We start from the raw sequence: 24,576 nt of genomic DNA, 5'->3' as shown, positions 1-24,576 counted from the left end.
AAATATGTTTGGTTGAAATTATTTGTTCAATAATATCATATCCTTTAAATAAAAGTCTTTAAATTTCAGCAGGTTAGGTAACATTTGTAGAAAGAGAAACAGAGAAGGGTCTGGGATCCTTCATCAGAACTGACAGTGAAAGTAAAAACATCATCAAGGAGGTTGTGGTCACGGATAGAACATAGAACATTACAGCACTGTCCAGGCCCTTTGACCCTCAATGTTGTGCTGACCTATACATTCCTACCAAAGAAAAACTAAGGCCTTCCTATCTTTCATCCATGTGCCTGTCTAAGAGTCCCTTAAATTGTCCTATTGTCCCAGCCTCCAAATAGCAATTCCCTATGTAAAAAACGCCCTAATGTCTTCCCTAGACGTTCCTGCCTTCACTTTGTACAGATGTCCTCTAATGTTTGCTACTCCCAGCATAGCAAAATGGTGCTGGCTCTATGCCTCACAGAATCTTGAAGGCCTCTATTAAGTCACTTTTCATTCTTCTTCAATCCAAAGAGAAAAACCTCTGCTCTGCTAACCTTGCCTCAAAAGACACATTTTCCAATCCAGGCAACATCCTGGGTAAATCTCCTCTGCACCCTCTCCATACCTCCCACATCATTCCTGTAATGAGTTGACCACAACTGAACACAATATTCTAAAGTCCCCTTTACACAGCCACATCAAGGCAGCAATATCGTGCCTTTATTTCACCATGCCTTCTGTGTAAAAACTACGAACATGGAATCGGGGGGGGGGGGGGGGGCGAGGGAGGTGGAGAGAATCACTGAAGTCCTGCCTTTAAGGCAGGAGTGGAGTTAGTCATAGTGCCAAATCGACAACTGTGTAAAAAGGGCAACAGGCCAGGACCAAGTCGGGTAAGGATATCTATGTTGTACATCACACTAGACACTGACGCTGTTGTATTAACAGTGGTTAGATCTCAGCTGAAACTGTGTAAACTAAGACTGTACTCCATTCCTAAAATTCCCAGCATAGAGTCACTGGACATCTGTGGTCTGGAAAATATTAATATAGACAATTGACTTGTTGATTTGTTTTTGAAATTAGTGATGGATCTGGGCTGACTTGAGTAAGCAGATCTGTGTGGATTATACATTTGCTTCTGGAATGCCGGCATGCTTTGTAAAATGACACACCGGGGCAGCATTATGTGGCATTATTTGGTAAACAATCAAAGCCGGCTTAATGACGGGTCTTCTTTATGGTCGTATTGCAGGATATATAGAGCTGCAATGTTACCATACGACTCTTGAATTCAGTCCCCCAAGCAGACCATAGGGTTTCTAACTATCCTATCAACTTGTGTGACGACATTGAGAGATTATGGTCCCTCTGTTCTTCCATACTGATAAATAGTCTACGATTAACCGTGTACTCTGCCTTCAAATTTGACCTAACAAAATGCTTCACCTCACACTTATCCATATTGAACTCCATCTATCATTTTTCTGCTCAACTCTGCATCCTATCTATATTCTGTTGTAATCTATGACAACCTTCAACTCTATGCAGGACACCTCCAACCTTCATTTCATGCACAAACTCACTGATCATCCCTCTTCTTCTATATCCACTCAATTATAAACTAACCACCAGAAAAAAAAACTATCCCACCACCATCACATCACATGAATGCGATTCTGCAAAATGCAAATTGTCTGCTAATGCAGTGTCAACACTTCATGGATTACTTCATTGGCTGTTAGACACCATAAGATAACCCGAGTGGTGAAAAATATTAGAAAACTGCAAGTCTGCGTCTCCCTGTACTTCTTTGCACGTAGTCCTTTACCTTTCATATCTACATATTCTTTTCTTTCATTTCCTAAAAGCCATCATCACCCTCTCCTTTCAGGCCCATCTATCTGCAGCTTGATTCATCAGAATTAGGTCATTCTATAAATCAGAATACCTTAAGGAAAGCCTCAGACCCAAAATGTCAGTTATATATCTTTACGTAGAGTTGGGCAAAAAAGTGGGAGATGGATTTCAATCCAGATGAGTGTGAGGTGATGCATTTTGGAAGGACAAACCAGAAGGCTGTGTGCAGGGCTAATGGTTGGTTACTTAAGCGTGTGGATGAACAGAGGGACCTTGGGGTCCAAATCCATACATCCCTCAAGGCTCACCATGCAGGTTAATAGGATAGTTGGGAAAGTCTATTGGATGCTGTGATTCATTATTGGGGGAATTAAATTCAAGAGTAGAGAGGTCACGTTGAAACTCTACAAATCTCTGCTGAGACCACACTTAAGAATGTTGTGTTTAGTTCTGGTCACCTCATGATAGAAAGGATATGGAAGCTATAGATAGGGTGGAGCGGAGATTCGCCAGGATGTTCATGGATTGGGAAACAAGTTTTATGAGGCAAGGTTAGCAGACTTTTCTCTTTGGAGCGTAGACTTAATCGAGATCTACAAGATTATGAGGAGCTTTATGTTGCATCTCTTGACAAATGCTGCATCTCCTTCAATATCAATGTCTATTCAGGGCCACCAGACATGCATACGTGCCGATGCTTTCAACTGAACCATTCCTGGGTGGTTGTTGTGGAGCTCTGATAACATGGCCATCTGCCATTTGGCAGAAAATATTGTCTTGGTCCCCCACAATAAACAACCTTCTTCTCATGGCATAGTTCCGCAGAGATAGCTTCAGCCTCGGGCCACCAATTTAATGTGAAGAATAGAATTTTTGATGGTGTAGCTTCTTTTCATACTTTGTGGATTATCTTTGCTGTAATTGTTAAGCTAAGAAGCTGTTCTTGATCAATTGCTGTAGCCTCCACCATTCATTTAATTATTTCATCTTCCTGCTCCATTTCTGGTAGAGGTAAGCGAGATAGAGCATCCATATTGCTGTTTTAGGTTGCTGGTTTATATTTCAAATCATGGCCCACCTTTGAATTCTTGGGATGGTTAAACACTGTAATTCTCCTTTCTGTTAAGAATGTTGAGGAAGCAAAGCCAATAAGTTACAAGCAACAAGCAAATTGTTTGAAGGGAGGACTGTGGTCATCGAAATGGGCGATGGAATTTGAGAGAGTTTCAGCCATTTTTATAGCATGGATGGCAAAGTTGGGATAGTGGTTAGTACAACGCTGTTACAGTGCCAGCGATAGGGACTGGGGTTTGAGACCCAAGCTCTCTGTAAGGCATGTGTACATTCTTCCTGCTTGGGTTTTCATCGGGGGCTCCGGTTTCCTCCCACCCTTCAAAAAAAAACTAGGGATGTAGATAATTGGGGGTAAATTGGATGGCACAGTCTCATGGGCCGAAAGGACCAGTTACGGTGCTGTAGGTCAAATTTACCTAAAAATTTAAATAAAACACCGACCACCAAGGACCCTCCAAAAATCCAGTTTCAAGTCAAATTTTGAGTGATCAATTTAAATATACAAACTATCTAACTTTAATTTATTTCCAACCAATCAAATTATTTCAGATATCAATTCATGATCTAATATTATTCACAGATCTAAAACTGGGCATAATTGTGTCGCTGCTACACTGGCAAGGAGAATGAATGCATGTTGGTAATGAGGGAGGGTCACAGCACCTGACTTCATCTCTGCCATATCTGAACTGCTAGTTACACCACCCAAACTCACTTGGAAGCACATTCCCCATTTAGATCGGTACAATACAGTTTGGCACATATGGTCGAGATGTTTGGAAAAGCACAGTTGTAGAGCATATTTTTGTAGGTTAGCTTCATAAAAAAAGGAATGGATCTTTATCCTTGAAAAGATAGTAAACAACAGCCTGTTAGATCAAACACTGACCTGCACAAGATGTTGCTAGTAATCCCCTGCCAATCGTTCCAGTGTGGGAAGTTTCTCTGCTTTTCAACCCACTCAGAAAAATGAAGAACTCTCTTTCACACACACACATGCACTTGCATACACATATGTGCACACACGGGTGCACGAACACTGGGTGGAAAAAGTTAGTTTAAATTCCATTCTGTGGATTTCAACATAAAATCTGAACTGGCACTCCATTGCAGTGCCAAAGGATTAGTTTATGGGCTGTGGTCTTTGCTTGGACTTGTCCAAGATATTTTGAAAAAAGTCAAAGTTTTTATCATCCACCAATATCTAAGCAAACACTAGAAACTCAAGCAACTGCAGATGTTAGAATCTTAACCAAACAGGAGGCACATTGAGTGAAATGAACAACAAGCAATACAAGCCAGTTATCATCTTGATGGATTCATGCTGTGCTCAAATTGGATGCATTTCTGAAATTTTAAAAGCACTTAAATTTTACTTTTCATCACATGGAAGTTTTCTATCAGATTACTTACAATCCAGATTTGTAAGTACCATCCTTTAAATCCTAGATCTTCCCATCCGATAAGAATATAAAGGAGGATAGTAAAAGCTTCTTTAGGTATGTGAAGAGGAAAATAGTAGTTAAGATCAAGTTTGGCACTTAAAGACAGAAATGGGTGAAATTATTATGGGGAATAAGGAAATGGCAGATGAGTGGGCAGAAGATCTAGAGTAATGGAGGAAGTGAAGGAATTTCACATTAGGCAGAAAAAGGTGTTGGATAGACTGATGGGACTGAAGCCTGATAAATCCTCAGGGCCTGATGCTCTGCACCCAAGGATACTTAAGGAAGTGGCTCGAGAAATCGTAGATGCATTGGTATCATTTTCCAATATTCTATAGATTCAGGATCAGTTCCTGTGGATTGGAGGGTAGCTAATGTTATCCCACTTTTTAAGTAAGGAGGGAGAGAGAAAACAGGGAATTATAGACCAGTTAACCTGACATCAGTGGTGGGGAAGATGCTGGAGTCAATTATAAAAGATGAAATAGCAGCACATTTGGATAGCAGAACAGGATCGGTCTGAGTCAGCATGGATTTACGAAGGGGAATCAAACTTACTTAATCTTCTGGAATTTTTTTGAGGATGTAACTATGAAAATGGACAGGAGAGAGCCAATGGATGTAGTGTACCTGGACTTTCAGAAAGCCTTTGATAAGGTCCCACATAGGAAATTAGTGGGCAAAATTAGAGCACATGGTTTTGGGGGTAGGGTACAGACATGGATAGAAAGTTGGTTGGTATTCAAAGTTGGTTGGGATTAACCATAAGGCTCGGTGCTGGGACTGCAGCTATTTACAACATTTAGATGAAGGGATTAAAAGTAACATTAGCAAATTTGCAGATGACACAAAGCTGGGTGGCTGTGTGAAATGTGAGGATGTTATGAGAGTGCAGGGTGACTTGGACAGGTTGGGTGAGTTGGCAGATGCAGTTTAGTATGGATAAATGTGAGGTTATCCACTTTGGTGGCAAGAACAGGAAAGCAGATTACTATCTGAATGGTGTCAAGTTAGAACAAGGGGAAGTACAACGAGATCTTCGTGTCCTTGTTCATCAGTTGCTGAAAGTAACCATGCAGGTACAGCAGGCAGTGAAGAAAGCTAATGGCATGTTGGCCTTTATAACAAAGGGTATATGAGCAAAGAGGTCCTTCTGCAGTTGTTCAGGGCCCTGGTGAGATCACACCTGGAGTATTCTGTGCAGTTTTGGTCTCCAAGTTTGAGGAAGGACATTCTTGCTATTGAGGGAGTGTGGCATAGGTTCACGAGGATAATTCCCAGGATGGCATGACTGTCATATGTTAAAAGATTGGAGCAACTGGGTTGAATACACTGGAATTTAGAAGGCTAAGAGGGGATCTGATTGAAACATATATTATTAAGGAATTGGACATGCTAGAGGCAGGAAACATGTTCCCGATGTTGGGGGAGTTCAGAACCAGAGGCCACAGTTTAAGAATAAGGGGTAGACAATTTAGAACAGAGTTGAGGAAAAACTTTTTCACTGGGAGAATTGTGGATATGTGGAATGCTCTGCCTCAGAAGGCAGTGGAGGCCAATTCTCTGGATGGTTTCAAGAAAGAGTTAGAGTTCTTAAAGATAATGGAGTCAAGGGATATGGGGAGCAGGCAGGAACAGGATACTGATTATGGATGATCAGAATGAATGGAGATGCAGACTCAAAGGGCCAAATGGTCTACACCTATTGTCTATAATAACCCTGTGAGAATACTTACATCATATTTCCAGAAGGCAGGGGATACATCTCAATACTGGCCTTTCAATCCTGAAAGTGTCGTTAAATCTTACAAATTTTAAACATCTCTCTTTCTCACCATTTAGTTTCCCTGTCTTCCTCATCTCCTCCTCCTCCTCACATCTGTGCAAGGTCATGATTAATTTAGATAATATTAAGGCTCCTCCTATGTCACATAAGATTGTTTTTTCCCCATTGGGTTACTTCAGATGTTGACGAAAGAATGTACAGGGGAAACTTCAAGGAAATCACTCAACGTCAAAAGGATAGTGAGAGAAATTAAAATTTATTTGACTAGATTTATATTAACATGGTCACAATATATAAGTTTTTTTTAAAAAAAGAGGCAGTCTAATTCTGACATAATTTGACAAGATATATACTTTTATCTTAAGACATATTTGCTTGAGGGAGAAATCAAATTCTACTTTTCAAACATAAACATGACCAGGTATGTTTTGACTAGGGTTGGCAGTCACTTTTCCGTTTAGCTGACAGTTTGTTAAGCCCACAAGTCTTTGAAACTGCTTTAAGTAGAGGAAACTGTTGAGAATATTCCGCTGGATCAAGGCAGTTAGAGCCCATGTTCAGAAAGAAAGGACAATTGCAAGCACATCTTAATTACAAACTCATAATTTAATTTGTGGATTATATTTCCTTTGAAGTTTGTGGACCCTGAAGCAATTTGAAGTGAAATACTATGCACTTATAATTTTGTAATATGTGCCATCAAAGGTGAGAGTGAAGACTGAAGAGCATATTCCAGAAAGCTTTTTACTTAACGAGATTTCAGACATGTGACCAGAAGAAACTAAAATTCAACTGGGGGAGTTGTTTAAAATAAAATTGGCCAACATATCACAGGTAAGTTTAGTAGAAAAGGCCAACAAATGGGGAAAAAATGTAAAATTAGTTTTTCTAATTTTATGAAAAACTGCTTGGCCAGCAATAAGAAAATGACATCCCTTCTCATAATCACAAAATTGCAAAGCAGGTACATCAAACATAACTTGGCATTAGCAACAACCGAATGTTAAGTGTTCGAGAATATAGGCATCATTGCACTCACAGTTGGAATTATACGATTAAGTAGTTTCGCCTGTTTTGTGATATTATCCGCAGAAAATGAAATGAAATAGCAGAGAACTTGAAATTGCAGCTATTGAAGAAGGGAAAATGTTTTAATGTTCTACGGAACCTGATATTTTGACAGATAAGGTGCCAGATTCCCAAAGAATAAACAGCAGATATGCTTGAACTATTTAAAAAAAAAATCCTGAGACAAATACAGTGTGGACCTTGAGTAAATTTAAATGTAATTATAATTTTTAATTTAGACGTAATTTGCACAGTAACATGACCTTCCGGCCCATGAGCTCATACCACCCAAATACCTCAGTTAATGTATGACCCCAGTATATTTTGAAGGGTGTGAGGAAACCAGAGTTCCCGGAGGAAACCCATGCAGACATGGGGAGAACATGTAAATCCTTACAAACAACACCGGATTCGAACCCGGGTCACTGGCCCTGCAGTAGCATTGCGCTAGCTGATACACTAACCGTGCTGCCTCTACCTGGTCTTCTCTACCTGAAGCTAAAGGTGAACTAGGACCCGGGTACTCTATCTGATGTGTATGGAACAGGAGTTAATGGTAATGCTGAATAGATAGGCAAACAGGTCAATTAATTAGTTTGGGGTATTTAAAGATAGTCATGGTTGGTTTTGTTCCTTCCTCTGGCACAGCTTCACATCCTCAGGTGCAGGGAGGAAAGGAAAATTCAATTAATTTTGTGAATTAACACCTGCATCCTGCTTAATTCATTTCTACTACTAATTTTGGTGCATAGCACCAAGGAAATATAAATGGAAAACTGTGATCCAAGTAGAAAAGGCTCCAGGAATTGAATTGTAAATTAGGCAGTTCACCAGCTATAACAGTCTGCACATTTAATTAATTCATTTAATAGGAAGAATTTATCAACATTCATCATGAATATGTATAAGATAGAGAAACTAGGCTAAGAGCACAGAAAACACACCTGGGATTCCCTGTGATGAGGGCCAGGTTGCCAATGTATGTAAACGAGTCATTGACTTTTACAGCACAGAAACAGGCTCTTTGGCCCAACTTGTTTGAGTCGACCAGTTATCTGCCCAAGCAAGTTCCATTTGCCTGTGTTTGGGCCATATCCTTCCAAAACTTTCCAATCGATATACCCTGTCTAAATGTCCTCCATGCACACTTGTCATCATCTATGATTTTCTCTGGCAGATCGAACCAAAGATCAACCATTCTCTGTATGGAAAAGGGTTCCCCTCAGGGCCCTTTTAAATCTTTCCAATCTCACCTTGAATTTCGACACTGTCATTTTACAGTGGGGAGAAAAAAAACTACATCTATAAACTTCTTTGGACCCCCTTCACCCTCCCCAATGTTCCAAGGGAAGAAGGCCCTGCCCTTCTTATAATTCAAGGCCACCAATCCTGATAATATTCTTCTCAATCTTTTCATCATCCTTTACAGCTTTGATGATATATTCCCTGACACTGAGTGACCAGAATGATGTACAATCCTCAAGTATAGACTCACCAACATCTTGTGCAGTTCTACTCCAAAGATAAGCTCTAATGAATTAGCTCTTTGTACTTTGTGTCCCTGTTTTCAGGGACTACCAACACGTGCCTATATTCCAGGACAGGTTTTATACCCAATGACCAAATGGTTTGTAGTGATGTTCGTACTGTTGTTTACCCATGGACCCAGCTGGAGTATATATTATGAAAGGCTGGAGTTCAAAGGGTTAAGACTCTTCTTGTAACTTGGAGAATCCCGAGGCCTTTGCCCCAACAGCAACACCTTCTACTCCCAAATGTTAAAATGCCAAATCCCTGCTCCAACTCCAATAAAATATTGCTAGACACTCTAGAATGCAAGCTATTCCTTGTAGACATCTCTATTCTCCTATGTTTAAACAAAAATCACATTCTCAATGATGGCACAGGAAGGTGATTGATACCATGCAGTTAAATGGTTTGCTCTACTCTCGAGACCAAAATAACATGTTGCAATGAATGACAAGAATAACAAAGTATCAGCAATGTTTGAAGGGACTTTAAAAGCTCAAAACTGCAGAGAACTTTAAAATCAGCAGCCCACACACACGACAATTTTTCCTTTATTTGCCTACTCACGAAAATCATGGCCGATTCTGGCCATTGAAACCCGTGCCATCCAATTACACCCCAATGAACCTACAACCCCGTATATTTTGAAGGGTGGGAGGAAACCAGAGCACCCAGAGGAAATCCACACAGACATGGGGAGAACGTATAAACTCCTTACAAACAGCACAGGATTCGAACCTGAGTTGTTGGCGCTGTGTTAACCTTTACACTAACCATGCTGCCCATTATTATTATTACATTATGTGGAACTGGTTCTTAATGTCCCCAGTACTATTGTTCAAATAGGACTGGTCACTCAAAGGTCATCAGGGAAAGACATCCAGAGGATTATGAAATCACCTGCCCACTTCACCAACATCTGTACTGGGATTTGTGTATATGAGAATAAATGCTTATTCACCCATTTATACAGACCGTCTCCAGCTTAGCTAATAGCCTCTGCTCTAGTGCTCACTTTGCTCTTGCACAGGAACTCCACTGCTGTATTTGCCATGATTATCTGTTTACTGAGTGTGAAATTATTCCAGTGTTACTTGGAAGAAGTCAACATGTCACTCTGTAATCCCTCTCTCCAGGGGAACACCTGGAACTGAAGAGATTTTCTGAGTATAAGGTACATCTGTATCCTGCAGATTAATGTGAGAGCCAAGATTTTGTTTGAATGCATACATTTTGTCCTCTCATATCTCAATCCAATGCACACTTAAATCACAGGATTAACGATCTCAAGTTTTCCTTCCTTTAATCTAAAGTGCTTTAATTATTGCTCCAAATGGTAATTTTAACAGCTTATTAGTCACTAAATACCAGAGACTAACCATTACAAACATCAGATTTGCATTATTTCAAATTGTCCTATTACTGTAATTATAAAACAGCAGGCTTATCCATAAAATTGCCTTTTGTGTTTTGTGGTGTGCTGGTCACAGCAGTGTTTACTTCAGATAAACATATCGCATGTAATTATAGGGATGGATAATGCATGGAAATAGAGGTCTCGCCCTTGCTCCTGTTCTGAGTGAGGCATGAAGCCTGGCCTCAACATTGGCAAATGTGATCAGTCGGCAAAAAGAACGTTAAGTGTGCTGTGAAAAATAAAGGAAGAACTGCTTTTTCATTTGTGTCCCTGAGCCTGTGTGAAGTTAGCAACAAAGGGAATGCTGACTTTCCCCCTACCCTGTTAAAATATTTAGACCTGGCTGGATTCTCAGCTCCTTTGCCGCACCAGCCTCCTCGCCCCTAACCCCAGGAACAAGTGCCAATGTTCGGAAGACATCCAGCAGTTCTAATTTGACTGCCTCTGGTGTTTCCAGTGCTCCACAAGCAATGTGTCAAGAGTGTCTGAAAAATATTTAAATGAGCTGGATTGTGTTATTGGGCAGAGCCAGCTCTTTCATGCACAGAACACACACATTTACCGGCTCCATAAAATCAAATGTCCCTGCTCAGGAAACCTCTGCTGGTATTTTTAATCTTTATGTTGAATGACTGCATCCCCTTTTGCCATAACACCCCCATTTTTGTGCAATTTGCTCATTTGCTTTAAAAGGAATATAGGCTTTCCTTCAATAATATTTTATGCAGGAAAGGAGCTTTATTTTAACTTTTCTTTGTGCGAAGCCTTTCAGAGAAAGCTAAATGAATGATTTTGTAATTATCCTCTGTTAATGCCTACTTGTGGTCATCTTGTCAACTAGTGGGAAATAATCTGTCGTAAACAACATTTTACACATCACAACGCTCCTTAAGATGAATGCCACCCTTCATTATGAAAAACCAAACACCAAATTCTTAAGCCTCTCTTTCCAACCATTGCAGCCTTATTCATTACAGAAAATTACTATGCATGCATGAGTGGATACAACAATTGCATTAATGAACACTTGCCCAGAGCTGGCAAGGAAAGGATATACAAGAACATTGGTCTCTTATTTGACGGTCAGTCAGATTAACGATACCATGGAACCACAGATGGAAATGCAGCTACTTAAAATATCATCAAAATTATAAACTTCCTTGATGGTCCAGTAAAATACAAGCAGAAAGTCTGGATTTTTTCCAAGCAATCAACACCCGAAAGAGAAAAGAAGATAAATATTTGTCTACAACCACTTTGATTACATGAACTTCCTGTTTCAGTTCAAAGTTTTGTTTGTTTTCCACTTGTCCACCCCACTTCCTCCCTACTGACTAACCATGCATGAACTAAGATCTAAAAGTTTCATCACAGCCTCACAAAATTAGCCTTGTACCAGATATGGGGTACTCTAGTCCATTCCAGGCATTCGTATTTTAAGAGGAATACATTGATCCTGGCATTGAAGAAGGTTGTAAATTGCAAAGGGGAATTGACAGGACGGCTACAGAGAAGCTTCTCCATTGGCATTGTCTACAGACATTGGGAAGAAGTGGCCATCCAACAGTTAAAGTAGTAGCTAGCACAGTGACTCAGGTGCTGGGTGATGTGGATCCTTCATCTTTGCTGTTGCTCGCTGATGGCAGCGTTCTCTATAGCTGTTCTCGATGGTGGGTGGACTTGGGCATGCAAAAGTGGTTAAAGATTGGAACTCCCTTCTGCAAATGCCAATTGATGCTGAGACAACCATTCATTTAAAATAGGAGTCTGATATAATTTTGTTAACACAAAGTATTGATGGATGTGGAGGAAAGGTGACACATCAACCATGGTCTCACTGAATTGTGCAGCCAGCTCCATTGAGTATTCATCACTTTGCTCTGCGAGAGAGACTGTACATTTTGAGGTCAAATCCACCCAAGTGTGAAAGCAGGCTCAACCTACCTGGAGAATCTCCTCCAGGTTAACTAGTAACAGCAGAAATAGGAAGGGTTTGTTCAAGGGCTAGAGCTGGATGGGATAAGGAATGCATCTTGAGGAACCATTTTTGTTTCCCCCCAAAAAAACTTTAGTCACAATCAATTATTTTCAATGTTCACTCATTTCCATACATTCATATCTATTCATTTCCATCAATATACATTGTCACATTTGTTCTCTATTTAGCGCCTGTGATTACTCCATGCTGTGTTTATGGGATTTCTCTTCTGGTCTCAGCCTCTCAATGCCCAGTAATGGAAGGATTCAAAATGCCCTTGCATTGGCTGCTCCAAGCCTCAGTGTGTGTCTCCGTATATATTCCTGTAGCTTGGAATGTACTGAAAATCAAGATCAAGTGAGCATTTGCCCTTCTGCTCCACGGGAGGTTTCTGCCCATTTAGTCTAGGTGGCAGCCAGAGATTCAGTGGCAGGCTGCAAATACTTGACCGATGTGACGCCACAGGAGAATCCAACCTGAAGGCATTCCTCTCTGACACATGGTGACATTGCACAGCTGTCACATCACCAAGACTTGGCCACGGCTGTTTGAGTGCCTGATAAGCAAAATGCTGCTCAATGCCCCAAGTCTCTTATTCACTTAAAAACAAAACTCACAAGACATGACTTGCAGTTGTACAAGCAAGATGAGGCAGAATGGTAATGAGGCAGGGAATAGTATGAGAAGGATAGAACAGCAGGGTTTTCAGATGCCACGCGATGCATTTGCTTTGCTGAACTTTAACTCAGCTGCTTCTGTATTCAGAAATAGCAACAGTATTTTGCAACATGGTTGGAGTCTATTTTATGCACCAGGTTAAGCTTCAAGAATTCCTTAACAACGAAAGAGTTGTAAATCCACAAAACCCCAAATGCTGTACAGTAAAACTTAACTGGGCACTTCTGTATCTTCACATTTTCACCAACAGCTCTTTGATCAGCTAGAGAGAGACTGAAATAACATTAGAGTTCAAAGGATGAAGCCTCATCAAAGGGTGCCAGAAAAGAATGAATTAACAGAGGGGCAACAGAAAGAAAGTGTTCTGCTGGGTATAATGGCAAAGTCAATGTTCTGAAAAATCCAAAAGAAAAAAGGTAATCCACAATTTTATTTCTAGAATCATAGAACATCAAGCACAGAAAACAGCCCTTCTTGTCTGCACTGAACTATTAATCTGTCTAGTCCCGCTGACCTGCATCCATTCAATACCTTCTATATCCCTCCCATTCATGCATCTGTCAAAATTTCTCACCTAACCTCAGTGGAAAAGACTACTTGCATTTACTTTTTCTATCCCCCTCATAATTTTGTATACCTCTACCAAATTTACCCTCCCCAAAATGTGCCCAAGCTTCTAAGAGGTTAATCTATGTGAACTAACTGATGGGCCCTGGAACCCAATTACCTTGGGATCAAACACCTCATCTTGGATAGAGAGCTTTCAATTCAGATTTCAGATTTATTGTCAGAGTACATACACATCACATACAACTCCAGGATACTTTTTTTCTGCGGGTGAGGCAGAATTTCCACTTATTGTGCAGTGCATAAAAAATCAGTACACGTGTACAATCCAGAGAGGGAAAAAAAGCAAACGATAAAATGCAAAAGTACGAGTCTTTAAACGAGTCCCTGCTTGAGTTTGTCGTTGAGGAGTCTGATGGTGGAAGGGGAGCAGCTGTTCCTGAACCTGGTGATGCGAGTCTTGTGGCAACTCTACCTCTTTCCTGATGGCAGCAGCGAGAACAGAATATGTGCTGGGTGGTGTGGATCTTTGATGATTGCTGCTGCTCTCCGACCACTGCATTCTCAATGGTTGGGAGAGTTTTGCCTGTCATGTTCTGGGCTGTGTCCACTACCTTTTGCAGGGCTTTATGCTCAGGGGTATTGGTGTCCCGTGATGCAGCCGGTCAGCACACTTCTTTCCCTGTTATCCCCTGTACTCCTTCAGTGAGCAGTTGAAGAGGTGTATTCATACAGGGAATGGGTAAGACTCTCCAGCAATTGCACCAAAAATCAAGACCTGTAGATTCAGGAACAGTGAGCTCACTGAAAGCTGCCTCATCCACTGAGCCCCTCACTTTCTCATAGTTCACTCCAGCAATTGGTTTATTTTCAGTAACATGAATCATAAATACTCACCTGTTATTCAAGAATTGAGTTAACATCACATCATAACTTTTATTTGATGGTAGAATTATTATAGAAGATACTAGTGACATTGCTATTTTGTTGGCAATCTTGCTCAAATGCTAGAATTTTTAAAAGTGTTTGTACCCCCTCAGATTGACTCCTAGAACCTAAGTACAATAGTCTTGACCAGTGGTTTTCAAACTGCCCCCCAAACTCACATTCCACCTTAAGTAATCTCTATGCCATAGGTGTTCTGTGATAAGTAAGGAATTGTTTAAAGTGGTATGTGAGTGGGAAGAAAAAGTTTGAAAACCACTGTTTTAATCGTACCTAATTGACTCGTTATGTGCACGGTTTTATAACTCCAAAGGAAATGGACCAATGATCATTTTTCTCAAGCAAAATATTTCAGTAACAATTGGGTCCAGAAAACTGATTCTCAACCTTCCCTTCCCACTCACAAATCACCTTAAGCAATCCCTTACAGCAGGGGTGTCAAACTCAAATTCACGGAGGGCCAAAATTAAAAACTTGGACTAAGTCGAGAGCCGAACTAAATATTTATTGAAAATTTTCAACAACATCTGCATGTTTTCTCTTCTTTCAACATATGTAATGTTAAACTTTAGGATATAACTTTAGGAGGATAATGTTACAGGTCAGGAGTAGGTAGCTCAAGTTCACCCTTTGCTTGACCTGAGGGAAACCTATTTGGTCCCTGTGGAGATGTAGTCAGCATTCACAGGCTGTGTCCATTTTGGCCTGCATCAGGACTCAGCATTTCCTGCTCACTCCTAGGCCTCTATTCACCCTCGACCCACCATCCCTCTACCTGACCAGTCCTTTACCCAATTCACCCCTCACTCCACTCACTCTGCCTCTACCCACCCCATCCTATACACGCCCCTCTACTCTCTCTCCCCTCAACCTGTTCCTCCCTCTAACCGTCTCTCACCCTCTAATCACCCCTCCCCTACTCACCCTGCCCCTCCTCTTTTACCTCTTCCCTATCCACCCCTCCTTCTACTCATCCCTCCCTCTAACTGCCCCTCGCACCACCATAACTTCCCCTGCCCATTACTCCTCACCTACACCCTCTGCCCACCCCTGCTTACCCACCCACTCAGGCCCAGTGCACTGCCGATCAGTCTTTGCGGACAGCCACCATCTCTCTCTTCACGTGCAGGGCCGAACCAGCCGTCCCTGGAGTCCGCGCGGGTGCAAGCGCTGAAGGCCGTGGTGACCGGGAGAAGTGCGCTCGCGCTGTGGAAGGGCCGTCCGGTGCCGGTCGAGCGGGGCTCGCGCTGCCCGGGGGCCGTGCGCAGCCTGCCATGTCCGTCGCGCCGACAGGAAATCACAGGCGCTCGCCCATATGCCGCACCGCTCGACAGGTGGGAGAAGTGACTGGTTGTGCGGGGAGCCTTCCAACTGGCTTGCCGGCTGATGACATCGACAGACTTCTCGTGTTACAATTTCTCGTGTTACAATGGGGAAAGATGTGCAATGAAGGGGGAGGATGGTGGGGGTGACATTACCAAAAAACAGCATTGGCTCTCGCTGCAGGGCGGGCCACCTCTAATACATTTTTGAAATGATCTTGCGGGCCAAATATAATTATATCGCGGGCCAAATTTGGCCCGCGGGCCAGAGTTTTACATGTGTGCCTTACAGCAATTAATTACAGAGAACCTATGGCATAGGGAAGCAGTTTGAAAACCACTGGTCCAGACTGACATTCCAGTGCAGGATTAAGGAAGTATTACTCAGAGGGTTCAGTTGTGGAGAGGGTCAAGAACTTCAAATTCCTGGATGTCAACAGCTCCAAGGATCTATCCTGGAGACTCCAGGTTGATGCAATCATGAATAAGTCTCACCAGCGGCTAGACTTTGTGAGATGTTTGAGGAGATTCGGTACGTCACCGAAGACTATTAAAAATTTCTACAAGTGTACTGAGGAGAGCATTCCAGCAGTTGCATCACTGTCTGATACAGAGGTGCCAACTCTCAGGACAAGAATAAACACCAGAGGATCGTTAGTTCAGCCTGTGACATCACAGGCACCAGACTTCACTTCATTGAGGACATATACAAGATGCGGTGTCTTAAAAAAACAGCCTCTATCCTCAAAGACCCCTTCTTCACTCTGCTATCATCAGGGAACAGGTACAGGAGCTGTAGATAAACACTCAGTGACACAAGGACAGCTTCTACCCCGCTGCCATCAGACTCCTGGGTAATCAATGAACTTACTTTTCATGCACTGCTATTTTTTAATAGTTTATGTGGTAAGGAGGTTTATATAAATGTTTGCACGGTGACGCTGCTGCAAAACAATAAAGTTCGTGACTTGTTTATGACAATAAATTCTGATTCTGATTCTGTCTGAGAAGTTAAATCAATTCACCTCAAATAAATGGAAAAAAATCTCAAAGCATGATTTCAAAGAACAGGACAATTTTCTAACCAATATTCTTCAACGAACAATACAAAACAAATCTGTAAATTCTCTTAATAGAATATGTGGGAGTTAGCTGTGCACAATTTTCCTGTCATTTTCCTCCTTTAAACAGGAAATGCACCACAAATCTGCTTCACTGGCTGTTAATTTTTCAGGAGGGAGTGCAGGAATGTCAATATAACTTTCTATTTTTAAATTTAGACATACAACATGGTAACAGGCCATTTCAGCCCACAAACCTGACCGCCCAATTTACACCCAATTAACCTTCAACCCCTGGTACATTTTGAACAGTGGGTGGAAACTAGAGCCCCCAGGGAAAACCCACGCAGACACAGGGAGAACATACAAACTCCTTACAGACAGCATGGGATTCGAACCCAAGTCCCATTTGCTGGCACTGTAAAGGCATCGTGCTAACTGCTATGCCAAAAGTGCTGCCTATTTCCTTTGGTTTCCGACCAGAGAGCCAAAGGATCTTGTCTGAAGACCATAAAGGTACATTCTCAGAACAAGACAACGTGAAAATTCAGAACTGACTATTCCCAGGCCAATATCTGCTGCACAGAGTGCCAAGTCATTCTTAGTTGAGTTGACAACACAGGACAGGCCTCATCGTTCACTTAATCAGCAGTAGACTCATTTCATGCTCAATCATGGCAGGAGACCATCAGATGGACAGGCAACAAGATTCAAAGGTGCAGTTCCTTGAGGTAATGAAACATTGCCATCAAATCTGGATACTTGTGGCCCATAATGGCTCAAGCAGATGAAGGAGCATGTGAAGAGTACAGAGAACCTGAAGGCAATGTGTTGGCAGCACATATAATTTTTATAAACACTGGAGGAAGTGCCCTCTGTTACAAACTACCATCTGCCATTGGACCATCATCTACCATTGGACCATCATCTCCCATTGGACCATCATCTGCCATTGGACCATCATCTGCCATTGGACCATCATCTGCCATTGGACCATCATCTGCCATTTGACCATCACCAAAATAGTCAGCAGTTCCTACACTTTACTCACCATCCACCACAGAACCCACAAAACTGGAGTGGAGGCCATCTAGTCTTGATCCTGAGGGACTGCCTCAGGAGAAGGCAATGACATTTGCAAAACAAAATTATTTCTGCACAGATACAACGTCCTTTAGTAATGATATTTATCAGTATTTCCTAACAAAACTGGACACCATTTTGGCCTATGAAATTTCTGCCTTCCATAACCTACCATTTCACACTGTAACATAATATTCCCCTATTCCCAAAACATCTTCACCACCTCCACATGCACCTCCCCCCACACCTCCAGATTCTATCGCTCAGCAATACACTTGTGACAATTTAGAGTGACCCCATTAACCTACCAACCCACATGTATTTGGGAGGTGGGAGAAGCTGTTAGTGGTACAGAGGAAAAATATCAGCTTTGGATGATGCAGTGGACTTGAGGTGCCAAATCATCTTTTCCTTTCTCTTACATTATTTTTCCCAGCCATTCAAATAGTCACCCACAGCTCAAAAGTGTTTTTTATCTAACTTCTCCTGGTGGGAGTCACTAACATATTTTCACTCTTGGTTCAAGACTCACTCAAGAGACCTGGGATCCAAGGTCAAGGCTAATGGGCCAAGTGTTTTATCTCCAGTACCCTGCACTGTAGGAGAAAACAACTTTCAGATAAGCCATTAAAATGAAATCAGGTCCCCCAACAAAAGATTACGTGCAACAAATATGGAGGGATACACGAGTCCTTTTAGCATCCTGACCATACTGAAGCGTCGTCCAAAGTCATTAATGTGGATTATTTCATTGTTACTTTTGAATTATCATTGGCTACACAAGAAGAATTCACCATTTATAACATGTGGTACCACAAAATAAATGAATCATAGTCCATAGAGGGTCTGCCATCATAGATCAAACATCTACTGATACGTTACTGCATCCACTCCATCACACACATTTGTATGCATCTCAGCACATCCTCTTAATGGAGAAAAAAAGAAAGAAGCACTACATTTCTTCAAATATCTATGGATAGGCCAACTAACTTGTGTTGCCGTAGTACTCAAAAAGCTTAATTTAATTGATAAATCATGGATGCATCTGTCTGAAACCGTCAACAGCTAACATATTGAGGCAATTTCCTCCAAGGACAGACTCTGTAGCTTTCATCTGCAAGACTGGACACAACGTACTACAACGAGTGCAAGGAGAGGCAAATAAACACTCATACATGAGTAACCTTGCGGCATCTGGTTATTTTGGAGGCAAAATTGTTACCCAACATTTTCATTAATTTAGTTGCTGAAAACCTGCATTTCCTCCACATATCTAGAGTGGCAACAGTGTCCAATGGGCCTGGGAATTCTCATATTGCAAACATTTCTTGTACTGACTGCGGTTTATAAGGATACAATAGAACTGACAGCAAGTTAAAATTTTCCCAGCCTACTAACAATAACAGTCCACCTCCTCTTCCCCTTTACTGCAACCTTCAGCATAGTTCCATTTTCTGTTTCAATCACTCGATTAAGCTTTTGGCTTTTCTGTAATTTTATTTTGGAATTCAGCATTTTATTGGGCTTCTTTAGTGGCAAAATACAGATGTTGTAGGGCATGGAGTGCCCATGCAGGGTAGGTACCCATGCAGACTGGGTAGGAACCACAGATTCTCTCCCAGAAGGCACTTACAACAATCTGATAGCTTAAAAAAAATCTTTGTGTCAACCCACAAATGAGCCTTTGCCCTTCTACAGCTCCATCTCTCACCCTATTCTCCACCCCTCTCCCTTCATGGAGCTGAACGACACAGAAACAGAGCCCTCAGGCAATGTATCTACACCTACCAATATGCACCAATTTTCTCAAATCCATCTTTGAAAATTCTCTCCACATTCCCATCAACTCACCTACATGAGGGACAATTTACAGTGTGTAATTAACCTGCCAACCCACGACTTTGGGATAGGAAAGGAATCCACAGTACCCAGGGGGAGCTGACCCAGTCATAAAAAGAACATGTAAATTCCACACAGGCAGCACCATTGGTTTGTTTCTCAATGTTAGTCACTGGGGAATTTGAGGAACTGGAGCAAGAACCAGCCACAAGGTTACTCCAGTGTCCTGTGCTATTCAATAGTTGATCTTATCCTGTGCTGCACTCCACATTCCTCCTTGTCCCTCACAACTGCAGAGGCTGTGGGAGCACTGGAGTTGAATCTATGGACACTTTCATCTCTGAAGGGACTCTGTTACTTCTCTTTCTCTTATTGTTGGGGGCACCGAGCAATACAAGTGGCAACTCTTTGTGTGCCTTTACCTCAAGCAAAAGTTGATGAATTGTGTGTATTATCACATTGTGGGTGTTACGCATGACAAAAAAAGGAATCTTGAATAATCCTGAATTCTCTGATAGTTCACAAATATGTCAACATTCAACCTGAACATATTTAATGACTTTGTCTCCACCAGTCCCTGGGGTAGAGCACAACAAAAACTCATGACCATATGAGAGTGGACATTCCAACTAACCTCATAAGCTATTAATCTAAAACTATGTCCCTTAATACTGCTATGTGAGGAAACATTTTCTCAAAATCTATCCTGCTAGCCCCCCCAAAGAATCTCATATATCCAATGAAGATCACCTCTCGTTCTTTCAAACAATCTGCACAATCATTCCTCAGAAGACAAACCCTATATTGAAGTTAGTGAACATTCTCTAACAATCCTTAAGTGTTCATCTCCTTAAGTAAATGACTCAAAAGCTTCATGGATTACTCCACGTTGGAAGTGATTAAAATTGGGAAAAAGTAATTGAAAAATATTCTACATGTTGGAATTCACGTCACCCGATCTATATGTGCATGGTTTGTGTTTAGTTGCTATGTCTAAACATATGTGGGATAATTAGCTGCCGTTTCCACTCAGTTCTGCTCCTTCCAGCCAGTTGACTTGATGTGTGGGAAGAGAGTGTCATTGGCAAGCAATGCGCTCAAACACATTTAGTATCTATGACCAAATGTGAACGTTCCCTGCCTTTTTCCCTGCTCTTCGTACAGTTCCCTCAGAACAATTTGGTATCACTATGCAATCTGCAGAGCTTTAATTAAATCACAAAGAGGCTTTTGGGCTTCCTAAGTTGGCACCAATGTGCATTTCATTCCTATTTAAATGTTCAAATGGCTGAATTAATTTGTTTATACTCTAGTTATTTAAAGTAAATATTAAGTATCGGGCTACACATTCCTTTATAATAATTGAAAGTGGCTGAACATTTTCACAACCTGTTCACATCAGGCTTGGAAGGAGGAGCCAAGGAATACATCCATATCTAATAAAAATTAGGACATAAAGCTCAAGCAAAATCTCTCTCAATCATCAAATGCCACATAAATATATAAAACAAAATCTTCATTTTGTTGCCAATTCAGCAGATCAGAAGTGCTCCCACATGGGCAGACTCAATAGGCCAGGATAACTGCAAATCAGTTCATAGATTATTTACATCCAGTCTACTTCAGTGCCACTCATTCCCTCATGCAATCAGAACCCTGACATCATGATCACATTCATCATTTCCACAGCTCAGATCAAACAGGTCATTTCTTCATTTTGTTGAAAGGAACAATACTTTTGCACTTTTCAAGCCAGTAAATCCTCCTGCATTGTCTCAACTCTCCCTGAACATCTGTTGCATGTCAACACACATCGGCAAATGCAAATCCTGCATCATCCTACAATAAATGGCATTGCACTGAAATATATTTGTGAATAGACTTTGTCTCATGTCTTTGAAAAGGCTCATTTTCTAATTTTTTAAATACTTTATTTACAAATTTTCCATTCAAACAGTGCAAAAAACAAGTTTCCGAAACATAGCAATAGACATCCATTGCGCGTTTAACTATAATTAGCCGTACCTAACCACCCCGTCCACTTTCCTCCCCTGAGAAAAAGAAAAATAGAAAAAGAACAAAAAGCAAGAAAACAAGATAGTTCAAGACTAAACTAAAAAGAAAAAAAAATGAGAGGTTGTCATGTATACACTGTCCACCTTCCTGGCCTTAAATTATCTAGCTTTTCTAGATCCAAGGGAGAGGCACAGTCGGGCACTCGGGGGGAAAATCTAAAGATTTACAACTCTTTGCCGTAAATACGGCTGCAAAATGTTGATAAAAAACATATTTGTTCCTCAAACTGGAAGCGATTTTTCTCAAGGGAAACACAACTTTACATTTCACCATTCTATCATGCCATTCCTGGATCATTTTCTGATTTTCACTGGCATCTGTAAGTAGATCTAGAGATCATGTCATAAATAAGACCGTCTACGAGATTTGTTTGAATGTAACGTGGGACTGCAGTGAATTTCTGGCTCTCGTTTGCTTACGGAAGACAATTTTACCTCCTAAAGACTGCCAAGGTGAAGCAAGATGATAACTGGAGCAAAAGCCACATTGACTTCTCATGTCGATACAAAACACATCTAAGTTGATCCTATTTTTAGACATTTTATGTTGTGATTTGTCGGGGCAGCATGGTACAATGCTGTTACAGCACCAGTGATTGGACGGGGTTCAAAACCAACGTTGTCTGTAAGGACTTTGAACATTCTCCCATATCTGCGTGGGTTTCCTTGGGTGTTCCGATTTCTTTCCACACTTCAAAACATATTGGGTCATTTGGGTGTAATTGAGTGGTACGGGCTCATGGGCCAAAAGGGCTGATATTATGCCGTATGTCTAAAAATTTAAATTTAAATCAAAAAATTTAAATTGAATTGTTACTGGAAATCTAATTTCTACCACAATATGATATTGAGTTTCATTTAGTCTTTATCCCATTTTGATCCATTGGGTCATTTGCTTCGCTGATAACATTATTTTCTGTGAGCATTCAGAACTTGGGTTATGGCCAATTTGCCATGTTATGCAACTGCTACTTACAGGTAATAATCTCCACTCTCTCACCAGAAGAGCAGAGAAGAAATGGACATTGAGCAAAGAGAAGAATTTCTAAAGAGTAGAAATTCAAACTAAGATTTAGAATTTGGGATGAGTGATGGGGCTCCAAACTGTTCTAAAGAAACAGACTGAAGAGTGAGCAACATATCAATGTCCAATAGTAGGGGATTCAGAATAATGGCTAGTTAGACATGATAAGGCTGTAGAACATTCAAGCAAAACCAGCAGACAGAAAATTCTTCTTGAAGTGTCTGTTCTCTCTCATAAGTGAATAAAGAGAGGCTGGAGTGACTCGTAACATTGGTCAGTTAATGTTTCAGGTTGGGACCCTTCTGGATCTGGACCTCAGTGACCTCTCTGCAATTAATGAAGATGGATAACAGCCATGATCACGTTCAACATTGGCACTCCCCAGTGATGTGCACTATATACTCCCTCTAATTTGATGACTGTACAGCTAAATACCTTTCAAACTATACTTTCAAACCACACGTCGGAATATAGGAAAGGGATTGAAAATGTAATGACATGGTGCCAAGTTAAGCACTTCTTAAGATGAAGGAGATGATAATTGGTTTCAGGAGATGGGATAGAGGTCGCACGTTCATCCACATTAATGGTGCTGCAGTTGGAAGAGTAGATAACTTTAAGTTCTTAGGAATAAATATTTCCAGTGACCTGACCTTTGGCAAACACATCAACCTGAAGAAAGTGCATAATCTCTAATTTGTTAGAAGTTGAAGGAAGCTCGGCATGTTTCCCCATCCCTCAACAAACTTGACAGATGCACCATTGAAAGCATACTCGCTGGATGCAACACAGTGTGATATGGAAGTTGCTCTTCTTGAGATTGGAAGAAACTGCAGAAGATGGGGGCATCACGTGATGGAGTAGTGGCCGGTAAGAGAATACCAGACCTCTCCAGAAAAGAAGAATTAAAGTGAAGAAAATACAAAGTTCAAGAAACACAAAACATAATAAAAGATAAAGTTGTAGAGAAAAGAAAGAAAATGGCACCCAAGAAGGAAAAAGTAAAAACAACGGGAAAAAAAGAAAAGACGCTGGAAGAGAAAGGAGAAGGCCTTACCTGCATGAAGAAACAGGGAGCCATCATGGAGAAGAGGGTCCGCTCCCCAAGGTTGGTGACAACCTCCCGACCACTGGACTGCAAAAAATGGCTCTCTGAGCCAAACAAAAGTGCACAGTGTGCTCACTAAGGAAAAAGAGAACACCGACGGGAGGGGTCCCTGCTGAGGAGTGAGCAAACACAGCGCGACCAGCTGAGGGATGCCCAACGCCAGGGCTCTCAGCTGGAAGAAGAGAAAAGCGACAGGAAAGGGAGAGATAGGAAAAAAGAACAGCAACAGGATGCCCAATAGATGACTAGCCCAGAAGAAGAGGACCAATACCAAGAAGCCAAGCAAGAAGAAGCCCAGCAAAGTGAGGCAAGCAACTCAACAGGAAAGTTAGAAGAGATACAGATACAAGGAAGTGAAGTAAAAGACACAAACACAGGTGCAGACACAGAAGAAGAGAAAGAAGACCAAGATCTACACATAGAAATAGAAGGTAAAATAGATGGACAGAATATAGATAAAAAAAATTTCAAGAACAAATGAAAACATTAAAAGAATGGTTGACATTAGAATTTAGTGAAATGAAAAGAAAAATGAAAAGTACAGAAGAAAAAAATGAGTAGAATGACAGAAATAGGGAAAAGATTAGAAAATGTGGAAGAACGAGAAAAGGCTGTAGAAATGGAAGTGGATGACTTAATTAGAAAATTGAAAGAAAGTGATAAAAAAGTTAAAGAGACACAAGAGTTGTTAGCTCATAAAATTGATATGTTGGAAAACTATAGTAGGCGAAACA

The 24,576-nt window shown here is 41.1% G+C and overlaps 1 protein-coding gene across 20 annotated transcripts in view; it reads right to left on the bottom strand.

Moving 5' to 3' along the window:
* Positions 1-24,576, bottom strand: part of LOC138749886 (NT-3 growth factor receptor-like) — an 894,662-nt gene that overhangs the window by 696,387 nt on the left and 173,699 nt on the right. The gene's annotated exons all lie outside the window — the stretch shown is intronic.

This window comes from Narcine bancroftii, chromosome 14 (assembly GCF_036971445.1).
Source record: "Narcine bancroftii isolate sNarBan1 chromosome 14, sNarBan1.hap1, whole genome shotgun sequence".
Taxonomy (NCBI): Eukaryota; Metazoa; Chordata; class Chondrichthyes; order Torpediniformes; family Narcinidae; genus Narcine; species Narcine bancroftii.
Note: the sequence above shows the minus strand (reverse complement) of the source record. Positions and strands in the feature narration are given on the sequence as shown.